This window comes from Capsicum annuum, unplaced genomic scaffold (genome assembly GCF_002878395.1).
Source record: "Capsicum annuum cultivar UCD-10X-F1 unplaced genomic scaffold, UCD10Xv1.1 ctg83390, whole genome shotgun sequence".
Lineage (NCBI taxonomy): Eukaryota > Viridiplantae > Streptophyta > Magnoliopsida > Solanales > Solanaceae > Capsicum > Capsicum annuum.
Genome location: NW_025894259.1, coordinates 2,650,673 through 2,663,242, shown reverse-complemented (window position 1 = coordinate 2,663,242; position 12,570 = coordinate 2,650,673). Strand labels below are relative to the sequence as shown.

The 12,570-nt window shown below is 34.8% G+C and overlaps 1 long non-coding RNA gene across 1 annotated transcript; it reads left to right on the top strand.

Moving 5' to 3' along the window:
• The first annotated feature begins 7,081 nt into the window (after nt 1-7,081).
• Nucleotides 7,082-8,491, top strand: LOC124895677. The gene is made up of 2 exons (XR_007051850.1): nt 7,082-7,387; nt 8,453-8,491. It is a non-coding gene; the product is annotated as an uncharacterized LOC124895677 (long non-coding RNA).
• Nucleotides 8,492-12,570: the final 4,079 nt, after the last annotated feature.

Sequence of the window (12,570 nt, the reverse complement as noted above, 5' to 3'; positions counted from 1 at the left end):
ATTCCTAAACACTTCTCCCAGGGAGCATTGTCCCGAGTTTGGCTTGAAGGAACAATCAGTATTGGGCATAAAATGTGATTGAATAGAAGGGTTTCATTTAACAAACTTAGCGATTCAGGGTCTCTTATGATTTGTGGTACCAGCAAGGAACCAGTATTCTATTGCAAGGTTTTATAACTGAGGACCGGAGGGGCAGCTAGGGGGAGGGGGAGGTTGTTAAGTCAAAGGGTGATTTATTCCTAGATATTTAGTCAGCTGCAATTATGTTTTATCAAATAAGTATTATTTTTTTAGTCGGTGCAAAAAGAATAATGTATATTTATTTTTAAAATAATCTAATTCTGATTTTCTTATTTTACTTTTAATGAGAAGCTTCTATAGTCATATTATGATATATTTTAATTCATAAATTTTAAAAATCCTTTTCTAAATTTTATATCGAGTCTAAATACATCACATAAATTGAAGCAAAAACATATATGTACATCTTAATAAAATAATTCTACCTAATGCCTTTAATTTTGATTATTTTTTTTTTGAGTTCTAGATTCTAAAAGAAAAAGTTATGAGGTTCTTGATAAATTATTTATAAATATTAAATAAATTTTTAAATGCTAATATGCATCAAAGCTATTGAATTTTATCGAATCATAATTGAAATACGAGCTCCATCCTGGAAGTTAATCGTCGCTAGGTTTGAATCGAACAACCTTCATACTGCTGGTATCATTTCTAATTTGTCTGACTCGACAGTTAGATTGAATTTCGTGATAGACTATTAAATTTTGTGATTAATTTCTCGGAACTTTTAAATTGCAGCAATATTTGTCTCTAGCTAGGCTTTCTAAGACATTTAACATTTTTTGAAGAGTTGCATTCCTAGAAGCACGTCAAGATTGCTTTTATATTTAATCTCTGTTTGACCATTTTAGTACGTACTGAGAGTTTCTTGAAAGAAGAAGCAGCTTAAATAATCAAATTTTAAATATTTATTATGAAGAAGATCTCAGGTTCTTGGATGTTAGTGCATATAATAAGCAATTAAAAAAAGGGGCAATATATACTAGGCATGCATGTTGTTTTTGTAATCCACACTTCCAAAGAATAATAATAAGACAGCTCACTTATTCATGGAACCATATGTTTGTCAGATTCATTTGAAAATTGATACTTCACTTAGTCCCAACAAATTTCATCATACTATTTCTTTACTGGCAAACACTTTTACCATCTTTTGTATAATAACACGTTGGAGAGAGTAATTTGCCATTTGAATTCTTCAACTTATATACTGTTTTGTGTGACTTATATTTTAATTTATTTTTTTATTTGGACGACTCTTCTAGTTCGTAATCAAATTAACAGCAAACAATGATCAGTGCATGATGATTTGAATTCAGCTCTGGTAATTATATCGATGGCATTGGCTTATCTTTGAGGTGATTAGGAGGAAGTCGAGAGATTTTCGCTGGTATTGTAATTGTTAGGATTTGTCCTAAATTTCCTACTTCGCCTGATTTTCTACCATAATTTTTTTTTTTTGTCAGACCAACAGATTCTTATTAAACAAAATCCATTACATCAAGTATAGGATATGCTTGCTACATTACGCCTTAAATAACAGAAGAGAAAAGAAAAAACTCTGCATCCCTAATCTATTCCCCCACCTTCTATACAATTCTCTCAACCCAACTTCTATCTTTTCTATCATATCTTCTGTATATCTTATCAACTAATTTCATCTTGCATTCAAACTTTATCTTCCTGCATGTGATTGTGGGACGTGGTACTTTATAGTTTCATAGTGCTTCATTCCTTGCAGACCAAATGTGGTAGATTAATGTTGTTGTTATTGCCCAAACCAGCGCTCGACTCATTTTACCTGGAACCTTTCTTGCAATTCTAGTCCACCAGCCTTGTAATGTCCAGTTTTGCATCCTGATCTGTAGCCAGTGACATATTTCTGTCACACAAGCTTGTAAGAAAGTACAATGAAAGAATAGATAATTAATTGTCTCAGGTTCATTGTTGCATAGAGCGCATGTCTCGTCATCATACAAACCCAACCTCTTTAATCTATCTCTTGTCATCAATCTCTTGTGCATTGCTAGCCAACAAATAAACTAATGTTTCGCAATGCTAGCTTTGCACCACACGGCTCTCCATTCTGGCCATTGAGGCATTTGTGCCCTGAGCCACGTATAACCGCTATGCACTGTATATTTTCCTTCTTGTTTTAGCCATCCATTATTGTTGTATCCAACAACAAATTTTTTCTTCAAACCACAAATTTGTTTCCAGTACCAACATGAGTCTAAAGGGGCTTCATACTGCCACCAATCCTGGCCCTTTATATAAATATGGTTGACCCATTTCACCCACATATTATCTGCTTTACTTGCTACATTCCATATGTGTTTTGTTACTGCAGCATCATTCCAGCTTGCACAGTCTACTACACCTAGCCCACCTTCCTTTTTCGACCTACATACCAGATCCCACGCAATTAGAGGTGTCTTATTAGTGTGCACCATCCCTGTCCATATGTAGTTCCAGCATATATTGTTTACCTGTTTCAACACTTTTCACGGCAGCAAGAACATTGAAGCCCAGTAAGATTGTATGTGCATGAAGACCGAGTTTACTAGTTGTGTTCTCCCTGCATATGACAAATTTTTTGAACCCCTGGTCTTGGATTCTGCAAGTCATTTTGTCCAGAAGCATTTTGTATGAAACTGAATTCTCTTTGATCAGCAATCCATCTCATAATACTTGAAACGTATTCCAGGCACACTACAAACAACAAAGGTGATAATGGGTCCCCTTGTCTGAGCCCTCTCTTTCCTGATATATCCCCATACACCCCTCCATTTATAGTTATTGAGTATCTTGTTGTTTGAACACATGTTATAACCCATCCAATGTATTTCCTAGGGAAGTTTAAAGCATGTAGCATCTCCATCACAAAATTCCATTCAACTGAATCATATGCCTTTTTTAAGTCAATCTTTATAAGGCAGCTGCTTGTGGTATTCTTCCTGTTATAAAGTCTCACCAAATCCTGGCAGATTAAACTATTTTGTACTATAGATCTACTAGCTACAAAACCACTTTGATTCTCAGACACAATCCCTGGTAGCACTTTTTTCAACCTTATACATAACATTTTTGAAATAATCTTGTATAAGGTATTACAACATGATATAGGTCTATAATCTCCTACTGAGTCAGCATTTGCATATTTAGGGATTAGAGTGATAATGGTGGAATTTATACCTCTGAGCATGTCACCTGTTCTGAAAAATTCCAATACCCCTGTTGTGACCTCTTCCCCTATTATGTTCCACGTTTCTTTAAAGAACTGACTGACATATCCATCCCGACCCGACGCTTTATCTCCTCCTATAGCCCATAATGCTTGTTTAACTTCAGCTCTAGTAAATTCCGCAACCAATTCTTGTCGTTGCCTTTCTGTCACTAGCGTCCCAGTTCTCACCAAATTACTATCCACATTGGTTTTATCCTCTGCTGCAGTTCCTAGTAGAGTAGTATAGTAATCAATAAAGGCTTTCACTATACCATCCACCCCTTGCCTGTGGATTCCATCTTTATCGTTTATAGAAAAAATCTTGTTTCCATTTCTTCTTGCCTTAAGTTGTGTGGGAAAAAACTTTGTATTCTGATCTCCCTCCTTTAACCACTGTAATTTACATTTTTGTTGGAGGAAGCTCATATGAGCTTTCCTCTATTTTTTATATTCTAGTGCTGCAGCTGCTTCCTCCGCTATTAAAGTAGTATTTTTTGGGTCCAACTGTAATTTGATTTGGCATTTCATAAGTACCTCCTCTGCTGCTTCAGTCTGTTTTTCCACTTCATGAAATCTTTCTTTATTCAGCTTGCTTAGAACTCCTTTGAGTCTGTGTAGTTTGCTCACTACCTGGAACATCTTCCTGCCTTGCCTTGGTTCCTGCCAGCTATCTTTAACTCTGCCTTGAAATTCAGGTGCTTGACCCTACATATTGTAGTATTTAAACCTTGTTTTCTGGTGGTACGTACCTTCTTCCCATTGCACAATTGTTGGACAGTGATCTGAGAGACCTTCAGTCAGAAATCGTGCTTCACTCGCTGGTAACTTCGTGTGCCATTTATGATTTACTAACACTCTGTTTATTTTACTAACTACTCTTGCTTCCCCTTGCTGTTTATTTGTCCATGTAAAGTACGCCCCTGAGTATTTCAGGTCTAGTAGATTACAGGATTCCATACATTGTTTTAAATCCCTTATCTCGGCAGATGTAACTCTACTACCCATTCTTTCTTCCACATTCAAAATATTATTAAAATCTTCCATGACTACCCAAGGTTTCTGTATAGTGCTATGTAAGATTATGAGATCAGCCCATAATCCTTACCTCACATTACCATCATTCATTCCATACACCATAGATATCTCCATTGCATGACCTGTGCCTTTATGTTCCACTTGACAATGTATGAGTTGCTCTGTAATACGGCTGATATTTAGATTATATATTGTAGGTTTCCAGATAATCCAAATCCTACCACCAGGATGACTATTATAATTTGTGACTAACGACCAATCTTTACATATGTTAAGAGTAGCAGAAATGGCTTTTGCTCTCTTAACTCTTGTTTCTAGGAGGCCAAACATACTGATTTTCATACTGTGCAGAAAAATCTGCAATTCATGTTGTTTATCAGCTTTGTTTAGCCTCCTAGTATTCCAAAGCCCAATTCTATCCGTTCGGCGGTGTAGACACATGATTTTTGCTCTTCCCTCAATTTTAAATATTTATATATTATTTTGATTATTATTTTTATTTTTAATAAAAATAAATAATTAAATAAAATTAACTTCAAGATATTTTATTTTTATTCTAATTTTAAAAATAATATAAAAAATAATAAATAATTTTTCTTTTATAAATTTTTAATAAATAAATAAATAATTTTAATACTATTATATTATATTTATATTTTTCTATTTATAAATTGTTATTATATTTTGTTAAATATAAAATTAATTAATTATTATTATTTCATGTATTTATTTTATTTATTATTATTACTATTATTTTCTATATAAAATAAAACCAAAAAAAATAAGAAGAAGAAAAAAAAATTGAATTTTAAAACTCTTTCTTCTCTGCTAATGAGATTCCCTCCTCAAAAAGTTAACTGCCCCCAACCAAATTCCATTTATTTAAAGGATTCTCTCCCCCAGAACAAACTACGTACTTTTGATATCCATCAAAAATCAGATATTAAAAAAAACATCAGATAAAAAAATTCAAGATAGAAAAACTTCAAAAAATATCATCAGATAAAAAAGAGAAAAAGGTGTCAAATTGAAGTCAAGTTTTTGAGTTCAAATTCGGTGACGATATTCAAGTTTTTCCGCTTTATTTCATAAACAGGTTCTTGTTCGAATTTATGTTATTTACTGTATGATTTTTTATAATAAAGTAAAACATGTTTAAGTTTGTGTTAATGAACTTATTATTTGATATGTAATATTATTTGTTTATTACATTGAATCAAAAAAAATTAGATATAGCAATATATTCATATACATTGATATATGCCTATACCTGTAATTACTGATGCAACTATAAAATTCATTATCCTCACAACTCATTCATATATCTTCACACACAGTAACAAAATATGCACATACACTAATCATCATACGTCATACAGATAATATTCGTTCACACAAATTCAATACTTATGGGAATAAAAATCAGAGAGAAACGGAAATAATAAAAAAAAGAGATATGTCTAGCGAAATGTATCGCCAGAACCATCGTCCCGTCAAGAAAACCAACCACCCATTACCCGCAATTTGTTGGAATCTCTCTGGGAGATGCTACCGGTCGCTATCACGGTGAAACATGCCGAAAATCGTTACACCGATGAGACGATTTCGCCGGCGCCGCTTTCTTCACCGGGATGCCGCACCACTCCCTTTCCCTCTTCCCTTCCCGTCGCTGGAAAATCATCATCCCATCTAAACGAACCCATTTTCGGGTTTATTCCGGCTGATTCTTGTCGGAATCGCCACGCCAGCACCTTCAGATCCTGTCACTGTCTTTTCTTCTCCTTCCTCGCGTCGACCAACCCTCGCTCTCCTTTTCTCTCTCCCGCGCCACCACCGCCCAGATCTGGCCGGAATATCACCGACGAAGCTTCGCGCTGCCACTGCTGATTCCCTCTTTCCTTTACCCACTTTTCGAAGACACCAGTGAAATATCGACGCGCAGGTCAGCCAACAGAGGCTGCCGCTGGCGCTCTCTTCCGTTCTTGGTATCGATTATCCATTTTACATATGTTCGTACCTTGTTATTGAAAGAAGAGAGAGGGAATGATTTTTTCTTTTGGGAAAAGAAAGAAGAAAGAAATAGGGTCCAGGGATTTATGTGTATATATAATTTATTTTATACAGTATAGAGCAAGATTAATATAATATGGATTATTTTATAATTTTTTATTATTATTATATTATATTGTTTTATTTTTGTCATTAATAAGATTTTATTATTATTATATTATGTTTATTTGTCTTTATTAGTAAGATTTTATTATTTTATTATGTTTATTTGTCGTCATTAATAAGATTTCATTATTTTATTATTTTAATTAATTATTTTTAAATAAAATTGCTCTAAATCACTATTAGAATTAGATAGAACTTTTAGTAAGAACGTCTTTAATATTAGATAAATTTTAGACGTGTTTATAATATTTATCTCGATTAAGAATGCGGTGTACGCATCTTTCTGAGACCTTTAAAAATAATTCGAGGATACAATACATCTTCTATTTTGCAGACAATAATAAAGAGTCATTTCCTTTTGATTAGGGATTCAAAAAGGTGACTTGGAACACCATAACTTGATTCTAAGTGGTGACTCTGAAATTAAAATAATCCCTATTCAAAACCGTCACTTTTATTGGAAAACCCCTTTGACCTTGAAGCCTCGAGCGAAAAAAGGGGTGTGACATCTCTGGCGACTCTACTGGGGACAATAAGAATTCAAGCTTTTTATATTAACTTATACTTGCTTAATTATTGTTAATATTGTGTTTGTTGGCTTTATATACTACTTGTCGCTCATTTACTGCTTTGATATTGTTGAACTGTTTTATAAACTATTTTCTCTCGTGTACCCCCTCTGAGTCTCTGAAATAGGATAGAAGGAATGCAGCGTATGCATCCTAACTTTCTTTTGAGATAGCCGGAGTGTCAAGGCACCTAGTGAAGGATTATAGCCACGCATGTTAGGCGGGGTTCGAATCGACAATGAAGGCAGTGTTGCCCTGCTACCGACCAAGTTGTCCCTCCCCAGATCGAGTGTTCACTCGGGTAAGCCAATCTAGACACTAATCCCTATTAGGCTTAAACTTAGAAGAACTGAAAACTCAGAATCTAGTTATCCTTTTTAGGCATCATTTTATTTGCATCATATGCATTTGACTTAGCGAGACTTGGCACTGGGACCGGGTCTGTCTAGGATAGGTGACCTACTTTATAAAGACCAACATGTGCATCCTACGTGCTCTTTGACATTTATTTGGAAGGCTTATTTTATTGTTGACCGACTTTCTAGGCAACTTTCAAATACAAAAAAATTATATTATCCTTAAATTCATTGAATTATTTTTCAAAGGAATTTTATTTTTTTAAAAAAAAAAAAGAAAAATTTTAAATATAGAATAATATACTTTTAGAGTTTTCTTGAACTACGAGAGTCTGATTTTCACTTTTTAGTGGGATACGTAAGATGTCCTATCTGGGATACGACCCTGGTTTTGAAAAATAATAATAATATATTTATTCACAAATTTATAGAAGGATATTTTCGAAAAAATAATAAGAAGAAGAAAAAATGATTATTTTCATGAATATTATTATCTTTATTTTATTTTCCCTTTTTCAAAATTAATTTTAACATAAAAAACATAATAGCCTGAACCTTTAGAGGTCGTGAGCTGAATTTTTATAAAATAATAAAATATGTAAACATATATTTTAACAGTCTTAAACCTTTAGGGATTGTGAGACTAAAAATTTTATACAACTTCATACATAAAATGATCATTCTATTTTTCTTTATTTCTAAATCATTTTATTTTATTTTCGTTCTCTTAAGTGTATTTAGGGAGGTATTGTCTCCAAACACATAGTTAAATTGTCTAGAGGTATTTTATTGTAAAATTTTTGATGGAGTCAATTTAAATAAATGTTTTTCCTAAAAATATTATCAGTCATGTTTTTCTCATTTTGATTTTGATAAAATTGTTCTTTGCAACTAAGTCCGAATAATGGTCGCACTAGGTTTCACAAGTCAAGTTGTAAATTCTTTTCAAATTGATAAATTAAGTTCTGTCTAATTCTAATCATTTATTAATCTTATGTCCCTGTCAATAGGTATAAAATGTCTCCCCCTGTTCGTGGAAAGCGTCCAAAGAGAAAGCGAGATGGGAGTGTACCACTTCAGGTTATGGATTGTACCCCTTTGCAGCTTTGGTTGTGGTGGAACGAAATGGAGACATTCGATTATGATGAGATACATAAGTATTTTGATTTTTTGACGAGTATTATGACAATCAAGCCTGATAGGGAGGTGATTGATGCGTTACTAACCTGCTGGGACCCGAAGAATAATGTGTTTCATTTTTTGGATTTTGAGTTGACTCCTACTGTAGAAGAGATAGCAGCCTATGTTGGATATGGGGATATGAATCGGAAGAAACTTATAGCCTCGAGACTCATTTCGATAAACAAATTCAGCAAACTCATGAATATACGAAACTCAAAAGAAAAATCGATGAAAAAAGGTTGGGTTTCCATGCAGTTTTTGTACGCTAGATACGAAAGGCAAGAGAGGTTCAAAAATTATGGTAAGCAACTCTGTAATAAGGGGAATTTTGAAGCTTGTAAGGTTCACAGACGATTTGCATTCATGGTAGCCTTGTTAGGCACTATGTTCTTCCCAAGGAGAGAATAAAAAATTAACATTCATTTAGCACGAGTGGTAAAGATACTGATTAAGAAAGATTACACTATGGTACCAATGATCTTGGACGATATTTACCGTGCTCTGACCGTTTGTCAGAAAGTAAAGAGTTTTTTCGAGGGATGTAATATTTTGATACAGATGTAAATTGTGGAGCATCTTTACCGATGCCCTATATTGGCAAGGTTTAATCCTGAACAATTTAATCACATCAATGATTATAAAGAAAGGTTAGAGAAATATAAATGCCCAGAAGGAATTAAAGATTGGGATAAGCTTTTTCATTCTTTGACTGCTGATAAAATCACTTGGAATCTACCTTGGTTCCCTTGGAGACAAGTCATACATGGTTCTATCATTCGGGCGTTCTTGTTATTAATGGGTATCAGGGGTATTCAACCATATGTTCCATTGAGAGTTCTACGTCAGCTGGGCAGGCGTCAAATAATTTCTATAACAGAAAATATGACTGAGTTTGTATTTGAGGTTAGACCAGAGATTCCACTTTTGGAGGAATTGGCCTAGCAGATTTGGGAAGTTTGTCGTGTCATGGGGATTAAAACAATGGTGATAGAGTGGGAGAAAGTAGAAGTACATCCAGATTATCATGAATGGTTTGAAGAATAGTTGAGTCCTCTGGTCAGACCGGAAAGAACGGTTAAGGGACCTATAGATCAGGAAGCTGCAATCAGGATAACGATCGAGAGAGCCATGCGAGAACATTATTAGGCGAATCAAGCTTTGAGATCAGAATTAGAGCATGCTAGGGCAAAAATAGATGAACAACAAAGGAAATTTGCTAAAGACAGAGCAAAGTCAGCAGATATTGAGGTTGCACTTTGGGGACAAATCAAGCTTGCTACTACTAGGGGGTCACACGTTGCAAAACTTGTCACATCTCACCGACAACAGTTGCAGGAAGTTAAATAGAACATGCCAGAAGAATTTGATCGAGGGAGATCTCAGTGGATTTGTGAAAGAGGAATATTGCGAGAACAGTTGGAGGTTGCTTCTGCTAATAAACAACTTACAAGAGAGATAGTTGATTTTTGAGATCGATAGGCCTATGAATGGGATCAGGCCTTCAGTTCCCTTCGAGGGAAGGTCTATCATGTAGCATAGGATACTGCCAGAATGGGTTTGGATTATCAGCAATTGGATCGTGAAGACTTTTTGGCACAAGTTTCAGCTTTTGCACAGCATCTCACTACTTCATTAAAGGACATATATTTGAGTTTAGGAGGACATATTAAGCCGAAGTCTCCTTGAATGGATAGTTGTTTTCTTTATCATAGTTTTTCCTTTTCAGTTTTAAAACTTTTTGTTTAGATGTTATGTCTTTTGGTTTTATTTGTCAGATGTCAGTTGGTAGGTTTTATTTTAGGAGTTGGGTTAGTTATGTTGTCGTATTTATATTATGTAATGTAATGAACCTGACTATTTATTTCCATAAATATTACATATGTTTTACTTTACTTACTTTATTTATTTTCTTTAATAAAAAATAATTAAAAAAAGAGACAAAACAATCTTTTGTTAATTTTTTTCCGAACTACGCAAGATCTGATTCATATCCTAGCATGATACGTAGGCAACCTCTAAGGGGTTAGATCATAATTTTTGAAAAATATATGCCTTTAAAAACTGGGATGAAACACAAAGCCTCCCAGGATAGGTTAGAAAATGCATATAGAAGCATGACATATAACGTGGCATTATAATGTGTTAAATATGTAACACTCACCTGTTTGGTACTTGGTAATAGAAAGATAAAGTAGTTGGTGGTTGGTTTGTGGTTAAACTGGCATCACATCCGTACAACACCAGATACAAGGGAAAAAAGAAAATGACCCGCAAGGAAGGTGTAGGGTCTGGCAGTAAGGAGGAGTAAAATCAATTGATTTCGCAAAAACTAGCATCAATGGAAGAGATTAAGTTATTGAAACAACATATGGCAGAGATGTACCAAGATTGGTTGAATGGACAAGCCCCGCCTTCTTCAATCCCTGGACTTTCGACTTCGAATGATCCAAATCCTACTTCAGCTCAAACTAGCGATCCATTATACCCACATGGATTCGATCTATTTTATAATGTGGCTGGAGTTTCTGGTACTTCTACCATGCGCCCATCAAATTCGTCTGTCACAAATAACCCATTTTTCACTTCTGTAGCACCATCTACCGTGGGCTATCAATTAACAACACAGAGAAATATGGGAGAACCAAGTCATGATATGTTGTATCCTCCTGAAATGACTTTCAAATACCAAAATCCATATTATCATGCTCATCAACACTATACTCCTATCGTGATTGAGAAGATTGATAAGAATAAAGAACGGGAGAAGATGGCCAGAAAAGTTAGAAGCTTAGAGCAGAGTATAAGAAATAGGCAAGGATTAGGAAGACCAAAGAGTGTTTCATACAAGGATTTATGTATGTTTCCTGACGTTCATCTATCGTTGGGATTCAAAATGCCAAAGTTTGATAAATATGAAGGTCATGGAGATTCTGTGGCTCACTTGAACAAGTTCTATAATCAATTAAGGGGCGCAGGAAGAAAATAGGAATTATTGATGGCTTACTTTGGAGAAAGCCTAATAGGAATAGTTTCTGAAAGGTTCATTGATCAAGACATTTCTCGTTGGCACGCATGGGATGACATAGCTTGGGATTTCGCTCAACAATTTCAATATAACATTGAGATAGTGCTAGATCGCACTACGTTTGCCAACATGAGAAAAAAATGACCGAAAATTTTTGAGTATATGCCGTCAGATGGAGAGAGCAGGCTTCAAGAGTCAGACCATCGATAAAAGAATCTAAAATGAATGATATTTTTTTGCAAGCACAAGAACCTGATTATTTTCATCATTTACTCTTTACTATCGGAAGCATATTTGTCGAAGTTATCAAAATTGGAGAGATGGTAGAAAATAGAATCAAATCAGGAAAGACTATCAGCCAAGCTGCTTTGAAAGAAACAACACAGGCAATTCAAAGTGGTACAGGAAGTTTCGATGGAAAGAAAAGAAAAGAGGATGTAGCAACTGTCGTGCTAAGTCCACAACAAAATTGGAGGGGTGTGCGTCAACCATACAAAATTCATTATGTTTTGTTCCTTTACCTCAATACCCTATTTACAATGCACAATCATATGCTCGGGCTCCTTGTTACCCGCAATGGTGTGCACCAGCCATCCAAAATCATCTACCAGTCCCGCAAGTTCAAAGAGGCCTTCCCAGGTCTAATTTTCAGCCTAGAGCAGACTTTAAAAGGGATAGCATGGTAAAAGATAATTTCACTCCTATTGGAATATCTTACACCAGTTTATTTCATAGGCTGAGAAAAATGAATGTTCTAAACCCAATTGAGAGAAGGATACCGAATCCTCCTCCGAAGAACTTGGACTATTCTAGAAGATGTGAATACTATTTTGATGCCCCAGGGCACGACACAGAGAAATGTTGGTATCTGAAAAGAGTCATTCAAGAGTTGATTAATACCCAACAGATCATCGTAGAAAG